This window comes from Lagenorhynchus albirostris, chromosome 9 (genome assembly GCF_949774975.1).
Source record: "Lagenorhynchus albirostris chromosome 9, mLagAlb1.1, whole genome shotgun sequence".
NCBI classification, from domain to species: Eukaryota; Metazoa; Chordata; class Mammalia; order Artiodactyla; family Delphinidae; genus Lagenorhynchus; species Lagenorhynchus albirostris.
The window spans coordinates 27805208-27818478 of NC_083103.1; the positions used below are offsets into that span (position 1 = coordinate 27805208).

Below are 13271 nucleotides of genomic sequence, written 5' to 3' on the forward strand. Positions count from 1 at the left end.
AGAGAGCTGGGATGAGAAGTGCAGTCGTGGAGACCTAGGCTGGTGCTCATTCTGCTCTGTCCTGCCATCCCCATACCTGGGAGTTATTGACAGCAACCAACCCCTTCTACCACTTACTCTATTTTTAAGGCTATCCGCTGCTGGTGAATGGGAAAACAGTCTGAACCCAAGAGCAGCACTTTAAGGTGAGCCCTTCATTTACTATTTATTTCTCAGTGCCTTATGCCATTCTTACCGTTCCTAGGAATTAGCATCCACTCCTTTTCCTTTAGGATTGGGGCAGTACACAGCCATCAGATGGCAGCTACCACTTGTCTTATTGACAAGGCAGGTAGTATTTCAGTGAAATTATATTCTGTAGCATGGGTCACCATGACAGGATATATGATAGCACATAATTGGGGTGTTTACCAGGTGCCCCATTACACTTTTGAGCTGTTCACCGAGATTTATGTTTTCCTATTACCCTTGTTGGCAAGGGTTACCTTGTTACCCTTGTCTTGTTGGCAATTTGTTGAAATTCTCCAATGGTGTAATCATTTCTTAAATGCTTTGCCTCTGGTATATTTAAGGAAATTAGTCAGTGTATATAGTTGCTGACTTAGTTATTTTGGAATGATTTGAGAATCATTTGGGATTAAGGCCCAGCTCAAATGCCACCTTTGGGATGTGTTGAGGAGCTGTTCTTAAGATCCCCAGTCTGGACCAGGGGCTCACCTTGTTTTCCTATGTACCTTGCATTTTCCTCTGTCAGAGCTCTTATCATCCTGCACTGTTACTGTTTGTTTACGAGTTTTTCTCCTTTGCTAGAAGGTGTGTTTTTTTTTTCTTTTTTCTTTAAGGTGAGGTTTTTTAGAGTCATATGAACCTGGGTTCAAGTCCTGATTCTGCCACTTAACAGCTGTCTTAACTGTCTAGATCTCAGCCAGCTCATCTGTAAAGTGGGTCTAATAATATCCTTCACAGAGAGTTTTTGAATATTAAATGAAGACATGTATTTCAAGTGCAGAGCATAGACGTGTACAATGGAAGCATTCAATAAATGCAAGTTAGCATCTGCTTTTGTTGTTGTTGTCCTGGTATAATTATTAATAACTCCCCTTTCACTCTACAGATTATCCTCATTTGAATAAGTTATGTTGTTTCCTTTTACTACATAATCTGTTAAAGAAATAGACATCATTACTGTCCAAGAAAAGCATATATCTAAATGTATAGACCATGAATCAAAATCTTAATACTTACTCAGCAAATAATTTCTTTCAAGTTAATTTATTGGGCTGTCAAAATTTTTGCCCATACATGTTTTATCTCTAATTTGAGGTAAAGACGTATGTCGTGGCTTGTGTTGGTAACCAAACTCCCAGGGAACACCCCCATGCCCAGAAAATTGTACATATTTACAAATCCAGAGCATGGTGAACAAAGTAGAAAAAAACACGTAGCAAGCCTTCATGCATTTAAATTCTGTGCCATGGAGTTCTCATTCTTATCACAGAGAGTAAGTCAGAGTAAACATTGCAATAATCACAGGACCAAAAGGGAATTAATTTTGTCTGTTTTCCTGTCCGTAGGAAAGGTGATATTTGTTATAACTTCAGATTGATGGTTATACTGGCTCCTCTTTTTGTTGCCAAGCAAGGCAATACAAAGTGCTTCCCAAGGAAGATGAGTATGGCTCACTTTGGAATCTTGTAAAATAAAGTTTGTTCGTTTTTTTAACAGAGTTTATTTTTTAGCATATATGTATGTATGGGTATATATATATATAGTCAATATTTTGAGTGGGATTCAAAAATCAGTATGTCTGTTTTATATCAACCACATTTTTAAAAAACAAAATACTTTTTTTGTATTTTAGTATTAGTATTTTAGTATAGTAATATTTTAATATTTAAATAAATTACTTTAAAAATACTTTTGGGGCTTCCCTGGTGGCGCAGTGGTTGAGAGTCCGCCTGCCGATGCGGGGGACACGGGTTCGTACCCCGGTCTGGGAAGATCACACATGCCGCGGAGCGGCTGGGCCCGTGAGCCATGGCCGCTGACCCTGCGCGTCCAGAGCCTGTGCTCCACAACAGGAGAGGCCACGACAGTGAGAGGCCCGCGTACAGCAAAAAAAAACCCAAAAAACAAAAAACCCTTTAATTATTATTATCCTAGGGTAAAGCGCAGTGTGTGTCACATGGTAGGTGCTAAAAATGAATGCATGATGAGTAAACAAGTGACCTTCAAATTGCTTAAACTCTTCCACACTGATGTTATTACCCCAATTTACCTGATATTATCGTAGTGTTTACTTATCTTAGTCTCTTTCCTCCTGGAGCTTCTAGTCCAGGAGATGTTGCTTTCATCCTCACCAAATGGAGAGATCGATGTGAGATAGGTGATACAGGTATAATGTGTGCTTGGTCTGGTCTCTATCCCACCCTCTCCCCTAGCTCCAAAAAATACCAGTTGCCTGTCACAAAGTCAGCTCAACCGTCCTCTACAGATGTTTAATAGTCAGAAGGACCAGGCTACAACCATCAGGGCTCAGAATAAGTGCCAGAGCTTTTCCTTAGCCTCGTGGGTACGTTGCCCCTTCTGAGAACTGATTGGGGCAGGTCTGCCATTCTGTGGGACACAGTGAAACAGCTATGCTAGCTGTTAAAATACTGAAATACTTTTTTTCCCCAGGAGTAAATAGTTCTGCTCTTAGCCCCCTGAATAACCACGCCCCTCCCACCGGCACCCTGGCCATCTTAGACCCTCTCCAGGACCTCCTGGACCCCATTATGGTCCAACAACTGAAGAGTTAATGCCTGGCATGGCAGAGGGAGTCCAGGATGCACCCTTTCTGATTGCTCTGGTGCCTGCTTCCCAGCTGCTAAATACTTTTGAGTACCACCCCTTTTCAGGGGGTAACTGAGCTGTTCCCTGAGCTCCTTCTTGGTCCTGCAGGTTTCTCCTTCTTTCCCATCCTGCTGATGTTCTGTTTTGGCCCTGCCAGCTCCAAGTCTGGGACCTAGTACCCCCTTCCTCACTGTGCTCCAGCCCCTCCAGTCCTCCACGTGATCTGTCCCTAGTCCCTCTGCATGCAGCAAGTCTGCCAGTGATTGAAGGCTCCTCCCTTCATCCAAGCTCCTCTCAAATGTCATGTTAATGGGTAGACCTTGGCCTTTAATTATGGGCCCTTCCCCTTGGGGCAAGTTTGCCAGGCATCCTGTATTGACAAGACATGTCTATTTTTTGACTTGCATCATATATTGACTTTGTTAGGACATCCTGAGCATACTGATTTGAGCTTTTTTTCCAAAAAATTGCAAGAATATGACAGGGCTATTTTTCAAAATTTAACTGGGTATCCTGATTTTTCCCCCCTTAAAACCTGGCAACTCTACCTTCCTAGCTTGAAGACCACAATTTTATCCTCATTTCCTTGTATTGCTATTAGTTTCTGCTGTTTGTTTTCTCTCTCTGAGCTAAGGTTTTGCCGTCTATCTACAATGCTGTATGGCCCAGAGGCCAGGTGGTTTGCACCAATTCCATGCTAACTAGCACACAACCAATTTTTACTGAATGAATGGATGAATGAAGAGATGAATGAATAAAAGAGTTTGCTCTGTAGAATTCTCTTTCTCTTTAGGACCCCATTTGGAATATAATAGGGCCTTTGAGTCTGAAAAATAAATAACTATGATGGAAACTAAACCCTGTTCTGGGGAAGCCAGGCTGCTTTATACCGCCACTGCTCTGTATTTAATTACCTTTTGTTTTTCCCTTAGCAATTAGTAAAGTGTCAGTCTGTCTCACATGTGCTAAGGAGAACCAAGAGAAGATGTTTTTGTCCACACTTGAGCCAAAGTGTTAAAGGAACAGTAGCACACTTGGGGTGGGGGCTGGGGGAGAGTGGAGATAGAAAATAATTAATATTTATTGAGCAACCATCATGTACTTTTTTAGACATGATCTCATTTTGTCCTCGCAGTAACCCTGCAAAGAATATTCTAGACAAAGAATCATGTTTAGCCAGGCTAGGTAACTTGCTCAAATCCTAGAGTTAGTAAATAGCAGAACTTGAATTTAAACCTAGGTCTTTCCACACAATACCATCCTGCCTTCTATTGCTAGAAGCATCATGGTGGTGGCAGTGGCAGTGGCAGTGATAAAAGACAGAGAACTCAAGGGGAAGGTAACACTCTAAGGCAGAGCCAGGCCCACTCATTTCCTATCTTTTTCACTCTCTTTCTCTCCTTTCTGCCTTCCATTCATTCTAGAACATTCCTGGCATAGTTCCGTATTCTCAGGATACTGATGAGCTGATGAATAAGATAAACACAGTCCCTGAACTCATTCAGTTGTATTCTAGGGCAGGTTATAGAGACTGAAAAAGTCATTTCAAGCATGAAGTAATTACTAAAGTTATTTTGGAAACATAAGGAGATAATGGGAGAACGGCAGTTGTTGGAAGGGTGGGGATCAGCAAAGGCCTCATGAAGATAGTAACATGTGGGTTGAAATGTAGGGATAAGAGTAATTTAGGGCTTCCCTGGTGGCGCAGTGGTTGAGAGTCCGCCTGCTGATGCAGGGGACGCGGGTTCGTGCCCCTGTCCGGGAGGATCCCACATGCCGTGGAGCAGCTGGGCCCGTGAGCCATGGCCGCTGAGCCTGTGCGTCCGGAGCCTGTGCTCCGCAACGGGAGAGGCCACGACAGTGAGAGGCTCGCGTACCGCAAAAAAAATAAAAAAATAATAAAAAAGAGTAATTTAGCTTTGCCAAGAGTTGGAGGAACAGTTGTTTCAGGCATAAGAAACTGCTATAGGACAAAGAAAGTGCAATAAGTTTGGCTTATCCTTCTAAAGAGAAAGCTGTAGGATCCCGGTTTTATTTCATTTAGAGAAGCAGCCTGTTACCATAGGGAGAGGTCATGACTCCTGAATTCTCAGGAAAGGATCTTACGTGGAGAAATATTTGGATAGAGAATGAGGCAGTCATGCAGGCTGGTTTGATTACAAAAGTTGAAGGAGACAGAGGCAGAAAGTAGAGATAATGACATGAGCAAATGAAGAACCAGGAAGGGACATTTAAGTTTGTATCATTTGATAAAGAATATCTCCAACTGCAGTGGCAGCTCTGCCTTTGCTGGTTTTGAAATTGTATTTGGAATGAGGAGACAGTAAAGTTGTAACAAGTTACTCTGCACTGGCAAAGAATACATTGAGTGGCAGTTGGGATTGTGATCAAATCCAGTCTCCCCACTTCTCCAATTATAAAGTGTTTTCCAAAAGTCTAGGTAGATAGGCTGATTAAAGTACATGCTCTAAAATAGCCAAATGCTTCCTCCAAATGTTTAAAATCCAAGCAGGTCCTTTATCACAGAACACGTTCTGTATTAGATATTAATCAAAATAATTTCATTTTGCAGATTCAATACTTAAAACATCAATCTAGATGATGGATCATGAACTTTAAAGCTGGAAGAAATGTTAAACCCATCTCTCCCTCCAGCCCCTGCGTTTCACAGATGAGCGAGCTGGAATCCAGAGAGGATAAGGGGGTGTTCAGCATCCTAAAGCTAGCTTACGGGAGTTAAACCAGAATATTGCATTTTCCTGATAAAAGAAAGAAAATCAGGTTGACACCAAGCTTCAGCTTTAACTGAGCTGTCCACTGATGACATGTAGAACTTTCCCCGATATTTTGCCCCTTGACGTATATTAATTTTTCTTGCTTTTACCTCTGATGAGATCTCTATACTAAAGTGATTGTTGCTATTAGAAATCTGGATGGAATTCCATTCAAAGTGGGGAGAGGGGTGTTGTAAACATGGCAAGTGAAATTGATTGTGGATACGGAATATCCCAGAATCATTGTGCTTTCCTTTGTGTCATGACACAATGCCCCTTAAGCTTCAAAATCATAAGGTAGTTGCCTGCTTCCCCTCTTTTTCATTCAAGCCATACTAAGCACCTGCTTTGACCTTAGTTCTGTCCTGGGCACAGTGTGTTGTGGTGGAGGCCGTGTTGAGAGACACACTCCAGTCTTAGGAAATGTACCATTTAGATGATTTTGGTAATGAGTAGACAAAAATGTGTTAGGGATAAAAGGGGCAAATAAACTTGCCCAGAGAGCTGGAATCAATATTTCTGCAATGCAGCCTTGAGGGTAAAGAAAAGTGAGACACCCCAAACCTGCTACCTACAGCTCTTTCTCCCTTTGGTTGGGAGGAGAGAGCTGAAAAGTGGATGGATGAAGCCAGGTCAGAGGGTTCTGCTGGGCTCTGACTTGAAGTTAGTAGGAGACTGGAGGAGCTAATCAAAACTTTTCCTACCTTCAGGATTCAAGTTACTCCATGTTTCTTTACTAAGGAAAGACTGGGTGATAGGAATATTGGGCTATATTAGCTACACGCAGAGATTATATGGAACCGATGCCCAGGAACCCATTAGTAAATGCTAAGTAGATCCTTCTCCCTCTGCCAGGGCCCACTGGCTGATACGGCTAATCAATCATGGCATTCCTTTCCCTTTTAAGACTCAGCATCTTTCTCAACACCACGTTTCAGACAAACACTAACAAATGATTGGATTTAGTGCTTGAGATGAAACTGACTTCCAATACTTGTGCCAAGTTGTATGGCATAGAGTAAAGGGACATCATGAATGCTTGGAGTATCCTGTGTGGCCCAGTAGAAGAGATGACATTAGTTGGGTTTTGAAGGTTGGGTGGATTTTGGGCAAGTGATAAGAAATCTTGGGAAAGAGTACTATGGGAACTAGAGTGTAGAGATGGTGAAGAACATAGCTGTTTCGGAGAGATTGAAGATGCTGACCCGAATAGAGGAAAGGGTATGTGTAAGGAATAGGAAGAAATGTATAGTCGGACAAGAAGAGTGAGTCAGATCATGCCAAATATTCAAAATTTGTTGTGATAGGAAATAGGGAGCTATTACAGGCTGGTACGGAATTGCAAATCTCTTTAATACCTGGCTTAATAAAAGACAGCTGGATTCTTGTGTCTTGCATTCAATTGGTACATTCATGAGAAAACAAGTGTAAAAAAGTCAAATAACGGCTTAGTGTTATTATCAAAATATTTTGACCGCATGAATCCCCTGAACTGGTCTCAGGGATGCCCAGAGAACTGCTGTTCTAGACCCTGCTAAGGATTTGGAAAGGGGAACTACCGAGATAGAGGACAGTTAGAACAAGAGTAGTGACGTAATCTGATATATGCTTTAAGAATTACTTTGGCTGGCGTGCTGTGGAAGAACTGTGAGCAGGCAGTCACAGGAGTAGAAGGAAGAGACTTCCTAGGTGGTTTTATCAGAGTCCAGGGGGTGGAGGGCCCTGACTGGATGGGAGTGGCAGCATGGAATGGAGGCAATGTGCAACTGGTGGAATGTGAGACCCATTTCAAGGGAGAAATCAATGGTTCCTGCTTCTTCTCCTTTGTGTCCTATTCCTCTCTTCCCTTTGCTGTTTCTTTTTTTTTTTTTTTTTTTTTTTGCGGTACGCGGGCCTCTCACTGTTGTGGCCTCTCCCGTTGCGGAGCAACAGGCTCCAGACGCGCAGGCCCAGCGGCCATGACTCACGGGCCCAGCCGCTCTGCGGCACGTGGGATCCTCCCGGACCGGGGCACGAACCCATGTCCCCTGCATCGGTAGGTGGACTCTCAACCACTGCGCCACCAGGGAAGCCCCCTTTGCTGTTTCTTTATTCTCATTCTGTGGATTGGGATGGCCAGGAGATAGTGAGGAAAGGAGATTTTTTAAAAAAGAGGAAAAGGTAGGAAACTGGCTTACTGAATCAAAGTAGGAAGTCTTAAATACTGTATGCTAACACATATATATGGAATTTAAGAAAAAAAATGTCATGAAGAACCTAGGGGTAAGACAGGAATAAAGACACAAACCTACTAGAGAATGGACTTGAGGATATGGGGAGGGGGAAGGGTGAGCTGTGACAGGGCGAGAGAGAGGCATGGACATATATACACTACCAAACGTAAGGTAGATAGCTAGTGGGAAGCAGCCGCATAGCACAGGGAGATCATCTCGGTGCTTTGTGACCGCCTGGAGGGGTGGGACAGGGAGGGTAGGAGGGAGGGAGACGCAAGAGGGAAGAGATATGGGAACATATGTATATGTATAACTGATTCACTTTGTTATAAAGCAGAAACTAACACACCATTGTAAAGCAATTATACTCCAATAAAGATGTAAAACAAAGAAAAACAAAGTAGGAAGTCTTTTCCTGAGTCAAATACTTCCTCTTTCTGTTGTTACTGAAAAGAATAAAATAAGAATTAACAATTTTTTAAAAATCCGGTAACTCATTAGTCTGCTGTCTTAACACCGTGAATAATTTTTTTCATATTGGCTGTCATATGTATAAATATGTTTACAGTATTGCAATCAGTATACATTTTCCTCTGTAGGTATGCCATTTTAACCTATCCTATTTATAGTTGTCCATGTCTCTATGTAATTTTAGTGTTGAAGGCCTGCTTTCTTGCATCTTGTTACTATGCCATAGTTTATAAAAGTCTGTCTCTAAGGGTTAACTTCTGCATTATTTACATTTTCTTGTCTTCTAGATAATACTGTTAGGATTCCTACAAACATATGTTTTTACTTGTATTACACCATTCTACATTGAGAGTAGATTCTTAGGTGTGGAACAAGGGAGTCAAAAAGCATTGCTAGCTTTTTGTGAGATTTCAAACTTGGCGAAACTTTCCCCTAGGTCTTAAGGACTGTCTACTTCTGCAAGAGAAATAGGTAAGTAACATCCAAGTACTCAGTCCCCAAACCTTGGAATCATTCTTGGGGGAAAAGAGTGAAGGGTTTATAGATGTTCTTTGTTTCTGACCTTGCAATTTTTTTCTACAAATTTGAAAATACTTAACAAAAAAATCAAACAACAATTATCTTTTTCCTTAGGCAAAAAGGCCAGACATAAGCACCAAGAACACACACAGACACGCAGAGAATAGCTGAGCTTCTCTCATTCTTTCACATCCTACTTCCAATCCCTCAGCAAATCCTATCGGTTCAACCTTCAAAATATAACCAGAGGGGCTTCCCTGGTGGCGCAGTGTTTGGGAATCTTCCTGCCAATGCAGGGGATACGGGTTTGTGCCCCCGTCCAGGAAGATCCCATATGCCGCGGAGCGGCTGAGCCCGTGAGCCATGGCCGCTGGGCCTGCGCGTCTGGAGCCTGTGCTCCGCAAAGGGAGAGGCCACAACAGTGAGAGGCCCGCGTACTGCAAAAAAACAAAAAAAAAAACCCAAAATATAACCAGAATCTGCTACTCCTTGCTATCTTTACCACTTATGCCCTGGTTCACACCATCTCTTCTCTTGCCTGGATGATTTCAATAGCCTCCCCACAGGGTCTCTTTGCTTTAACCCTTGCATCTCATCCCTGAAGCTGGAGTGATTCTTTTGAAGTGTAAGTTCGATCATGGCATCCCTCTGCTTAAAATCCTCTAAGGGCTTCCCATCTTATTCAGAGTCAGAGCCAGCACTCTTAAAATCACCTGTGAGCAGGGTAACCATATAATTTATTATCCCAAGTGGGACTATTTTGGGAAAGAAAGAAGATGCTATTAATAATTATGTCCAGACAACAGCCATATATAAATGTAAGCTGACCCGGTTTACAGTCACCCTTCCTCTGAGGCCCTACTTGCTGCTATCCTGTCACCTTTGATTTCATCTTTATCCTTCTCTCTCCATCTGTCTCTCTCTCTTCACCAATCCTCTTGGGCTACACAGCCGTCCTAACTGATTCCCTACCATGCCAAACATGATGCTCTTCCTCCAGAGAGCTTCACAGCTTCACAGTTTGAACAGGGTCTCGGTTCAAACACCACCTGTTAGGCCTTTTCTGACCATTCTACGTAAATAGTATTCCTCTTCCACTCACTCCCATACTTGCTGGACTCCTTAACCTGTTTTATTTTTCTTCATGGCATTTATCATCCTCTGATATACTTGTTTCTCTGTGTATTGTTTTGTCTCTTTCCACTACAATGAATATTCCATGAAGCCTGGAAATTGCTCTGTTCATTTTTTTTTAATTACCAGCATTTAAACAGGGCCTTGCACGTGGTAGGAACTCAACAAATGTTTGTTGAATTAATGAAAGAATGTGAGATGGATGGTGTTCAGCTGCTTGGTTGGACCTGTAGCCAGAAATTACAAACTCGAGGCTCAGTTTCTTTTCCTAACCCCGTAGAGTCATGTTTGTATCCCAGGGTGTTGGCATCTACAGCTTTTCCAGCTCTCACGTTCTCTGGCCTGAATACGCACATGTTCCTGTGCTCTAAGAATGGCTGAGACCTGCCTTTCTCCTAAGCACATCTAATTGAACAATCTGTGTTTCTATCAGCCTTTTCAATATATGGTCTCTCTGCAAAGTATACTATAGTAACAAGCAAACCTCTTTTTAGCTCTTTAATGAATTTTTTCAAGTCAGATTAAGAAGTGTTTCCTAGGAGCCTTATGGAAGTCAGCATAGCCCTGCCTACCTCTTTTCCTCATTCCTCACCATTCTATCTCATGCCTCTTATATTGTAGAGGAAAGGAATGCTCTGATTTTTCATGCCATGGTGTGTTTGCAATATTATTCCTCTGTCTTGAATACTCTTGGCAACTTCTGGTGGTCCCTTGATTCTTTAAAGCCCAACTCAAGCAACTCAGCAAAAGCTTTCTTTGACTCATTTAAGCAGAGTTGATTACTCCTTCCTTTGTGTCATCAGTGTTCTTTATTATATGTCTGATATACTCACCATACTCTATTGCAAATGTTCCCTAAAATATCTCCCCCATTAGACAGTTACTCAGGAATACACAGCATCACCTTTGCATAACGGTACCTGGCAAAAAGGAGAAAATAAAAGGTCAGAGAAACTAGAAATGAAATGTCAGGATGGCTTCAAGTTCGAGGAAAAGTAGAGATGTTTCAGCAAGCCCCGGTTTTTATTGTTACCTCTAAGGCTGACGTGCCTGGAAGATGCTACGTCTCTTTGATAGTCTTCAATACTGAGGAGGTATCATAGAACAAAGGAAGACATTTTTTATATAGCCCTTGGTTTCATTAGCATATAGAACCCTTGCCACTATTGATCAGACATTTTTGTTAGATGGCTTTATTTTTTATTTTTTTAACATCTTTATTGGGGTATAATTGCTTTACAATGGTGTGTTAGTTTCTGCTTTATAACAAAGTGATTCACTTATACATATACATATGTTCCCATATATCTTCCCTCTTGCGTCTCCCTCCCTCCCACCCTCCCTATCCCACCCCTCCAGGCTGTCACAAAGCACCAAGCCAATATCCCTGTGCCATGCGGCTGCTTCCCACTAGCTATCTACCTTACTACGTTTGTTAGTGTATATGTCCATGACTCTCTCTCGCCCTGTCACAGCTCACCCTTCCCCCTCCCCATATCCTCAAGTCCGTTATCCAGTAGGTCTGCGTCTTTATTCCTGTCTTACCCCTAGGTTCTTCATGACATTTTTTTTTCTTAAATTCCATATATATGTGTTAGCATACGGTATTTGTCTTTTTCTTTCTGACTTACTTCACTCTGTATGACAGACTCTAGGTCTATCCACCTCATTACAAATAGCTCAATTTCGTTTCTTTTTATGGCTGAGTAATATTCCATTGTATATATGTGCCACATCTTCTTTATCCATTCATCCGATGATGGGCACTTAGGTTGTTTCCATCTCCGGGCTATTGTAAATAGAGCTGCAATGAACATTTTGGTACATGACTCGTTTTGAATTTTGGTTTTCTCAGGGTATATGCCCAGTAGTGGGATTGCTGAGTCATATGGTAGTTCTATTTGGAGTTTTTTAAGGAACCTCCATACTGTTCTCCATAGTGGCTGAACCAATTCACATTCCCACCAGCAGTGCAAGAGTGTTCCCTTTTCTCCAGCATTTATTGTTTGTAGATTTTTTGATGATGGCCATTCTGACTGGTGTGAGATGATATCTCATTGTAGTTTTGATTTGCATTTCTCTAATGATTAATGATGTTGAGCATTCTTTCATGTGTTTGTTGGCAGTCTGTATATCTTCTTTGGAGAAATGTCTATTTAGGTCTTCTGCCCATTTTTGGATTGGGTTGTTTGTTTTTTTGTTATTGAGCTGCATGAGCTGCTTGTAAATTTTGGAGATTAATCCTTTGTCAGTTGCTTCATTTGCAAATATTTTCTCCCATTCTGAGGGTTGTCTTTTGGTCTTGTTTATGGTTTCCTTTGCTGTGCAAAAGCTTTGAAGTTTCAATAGGTCCCATTTGTTTATTTTTGTTTTTATTTCCATTACTCTAGGAGGTGGGTCAGAAAAGATCTTGCTGTGAATTATGTCACAGAGTATTCTGCCTATGTTTTCCTCTAAGAGTTTGATAGTTTCTGGCCTTACATTTAGGTCTTTAATCCATTTTGAGCTTATTTTTGTGTATGGTGTTAGGGAGTGATCTAATCTCATACTTTTATATGTACCTGTCCAGTTTTCCCAGCACCACTTATTGAAGAGGCTGTCCTTTCTCCACTGTACATTCCTGCCACCTTTATCAAAGATAAGGTGTCCATATGTGTGTGGGTTTATCTCTGGGCTTTCTATCCTGTTCCATTGATCTATATTTCTGTTTTTGGGCCAGTACCATACTGTCTTGATTACTGTAGCTTTGTAGTATAGTCTGAAGTCAGAGCGCCAGATTCCTCCAGCTCCTTTTTTCGTTCTCAAGATTGCTTTGGCTATTCGGGGTCTTTTGTGTTTCCATACAAATTGCGAAATTTTTTGTTCTAGTTCTGTGAAAAATGCCAGTGGTAGTTTGATAGGGATTGCATTGAATCTATAGATTGCTTTGGGTAGTAGAGTCATTTTCACAATGTTGATTCTTCCAATCCAAGAACATGGTATATCTCTCCATCTATTTGTATCGTCTTTAATTTCTTTCATCAGTGTCTTATAATTTTCTGCATACTGGTCTTTTGTCTCCTTAGGTAGGTTTATTCCTAGATATTTTATTCTTTTTGTTGCAGTGGTAAATGGGAGTGTTTTCTTGATTTCACTTTCAGATTTTTCATCATTGGTATATAGGAATGCCAGAGATTTCTGTGCATTAATTTTGTATCCTGCTACTTTACCAAATTCATTGATTAGCTCTAGTAGTTTTCTGGTAGCATCTTTAGGATTCTCTATGTATAGGATCATGTCATCTGCAAACAGTGATGGCTTTACTTCTTCTTTCCGATTTGGATTC

General features: G+C 41.5%; 1 long non-coding RNA gene across 1 annotated transcript in view; it reads left to right on the top strand.

The window, feature by feature from the left end:
- LOC132525906 (uncharacterized) overlaps positions 1 to 13271 on the top strand; it is a 269675-nt gene that overhangs the window by 143617 nt on the left and 112787 nt on the right. The window contains exon 4 of the long non-coding RNA XR_009542401.1: positions 130 to 185. This is a non-coding gene — a long non-coding RNA (uncharacterized LOC132525906). The remainder of the gene's footprint in view (positions 1 to 129; positions 186 to 13271) is intronic.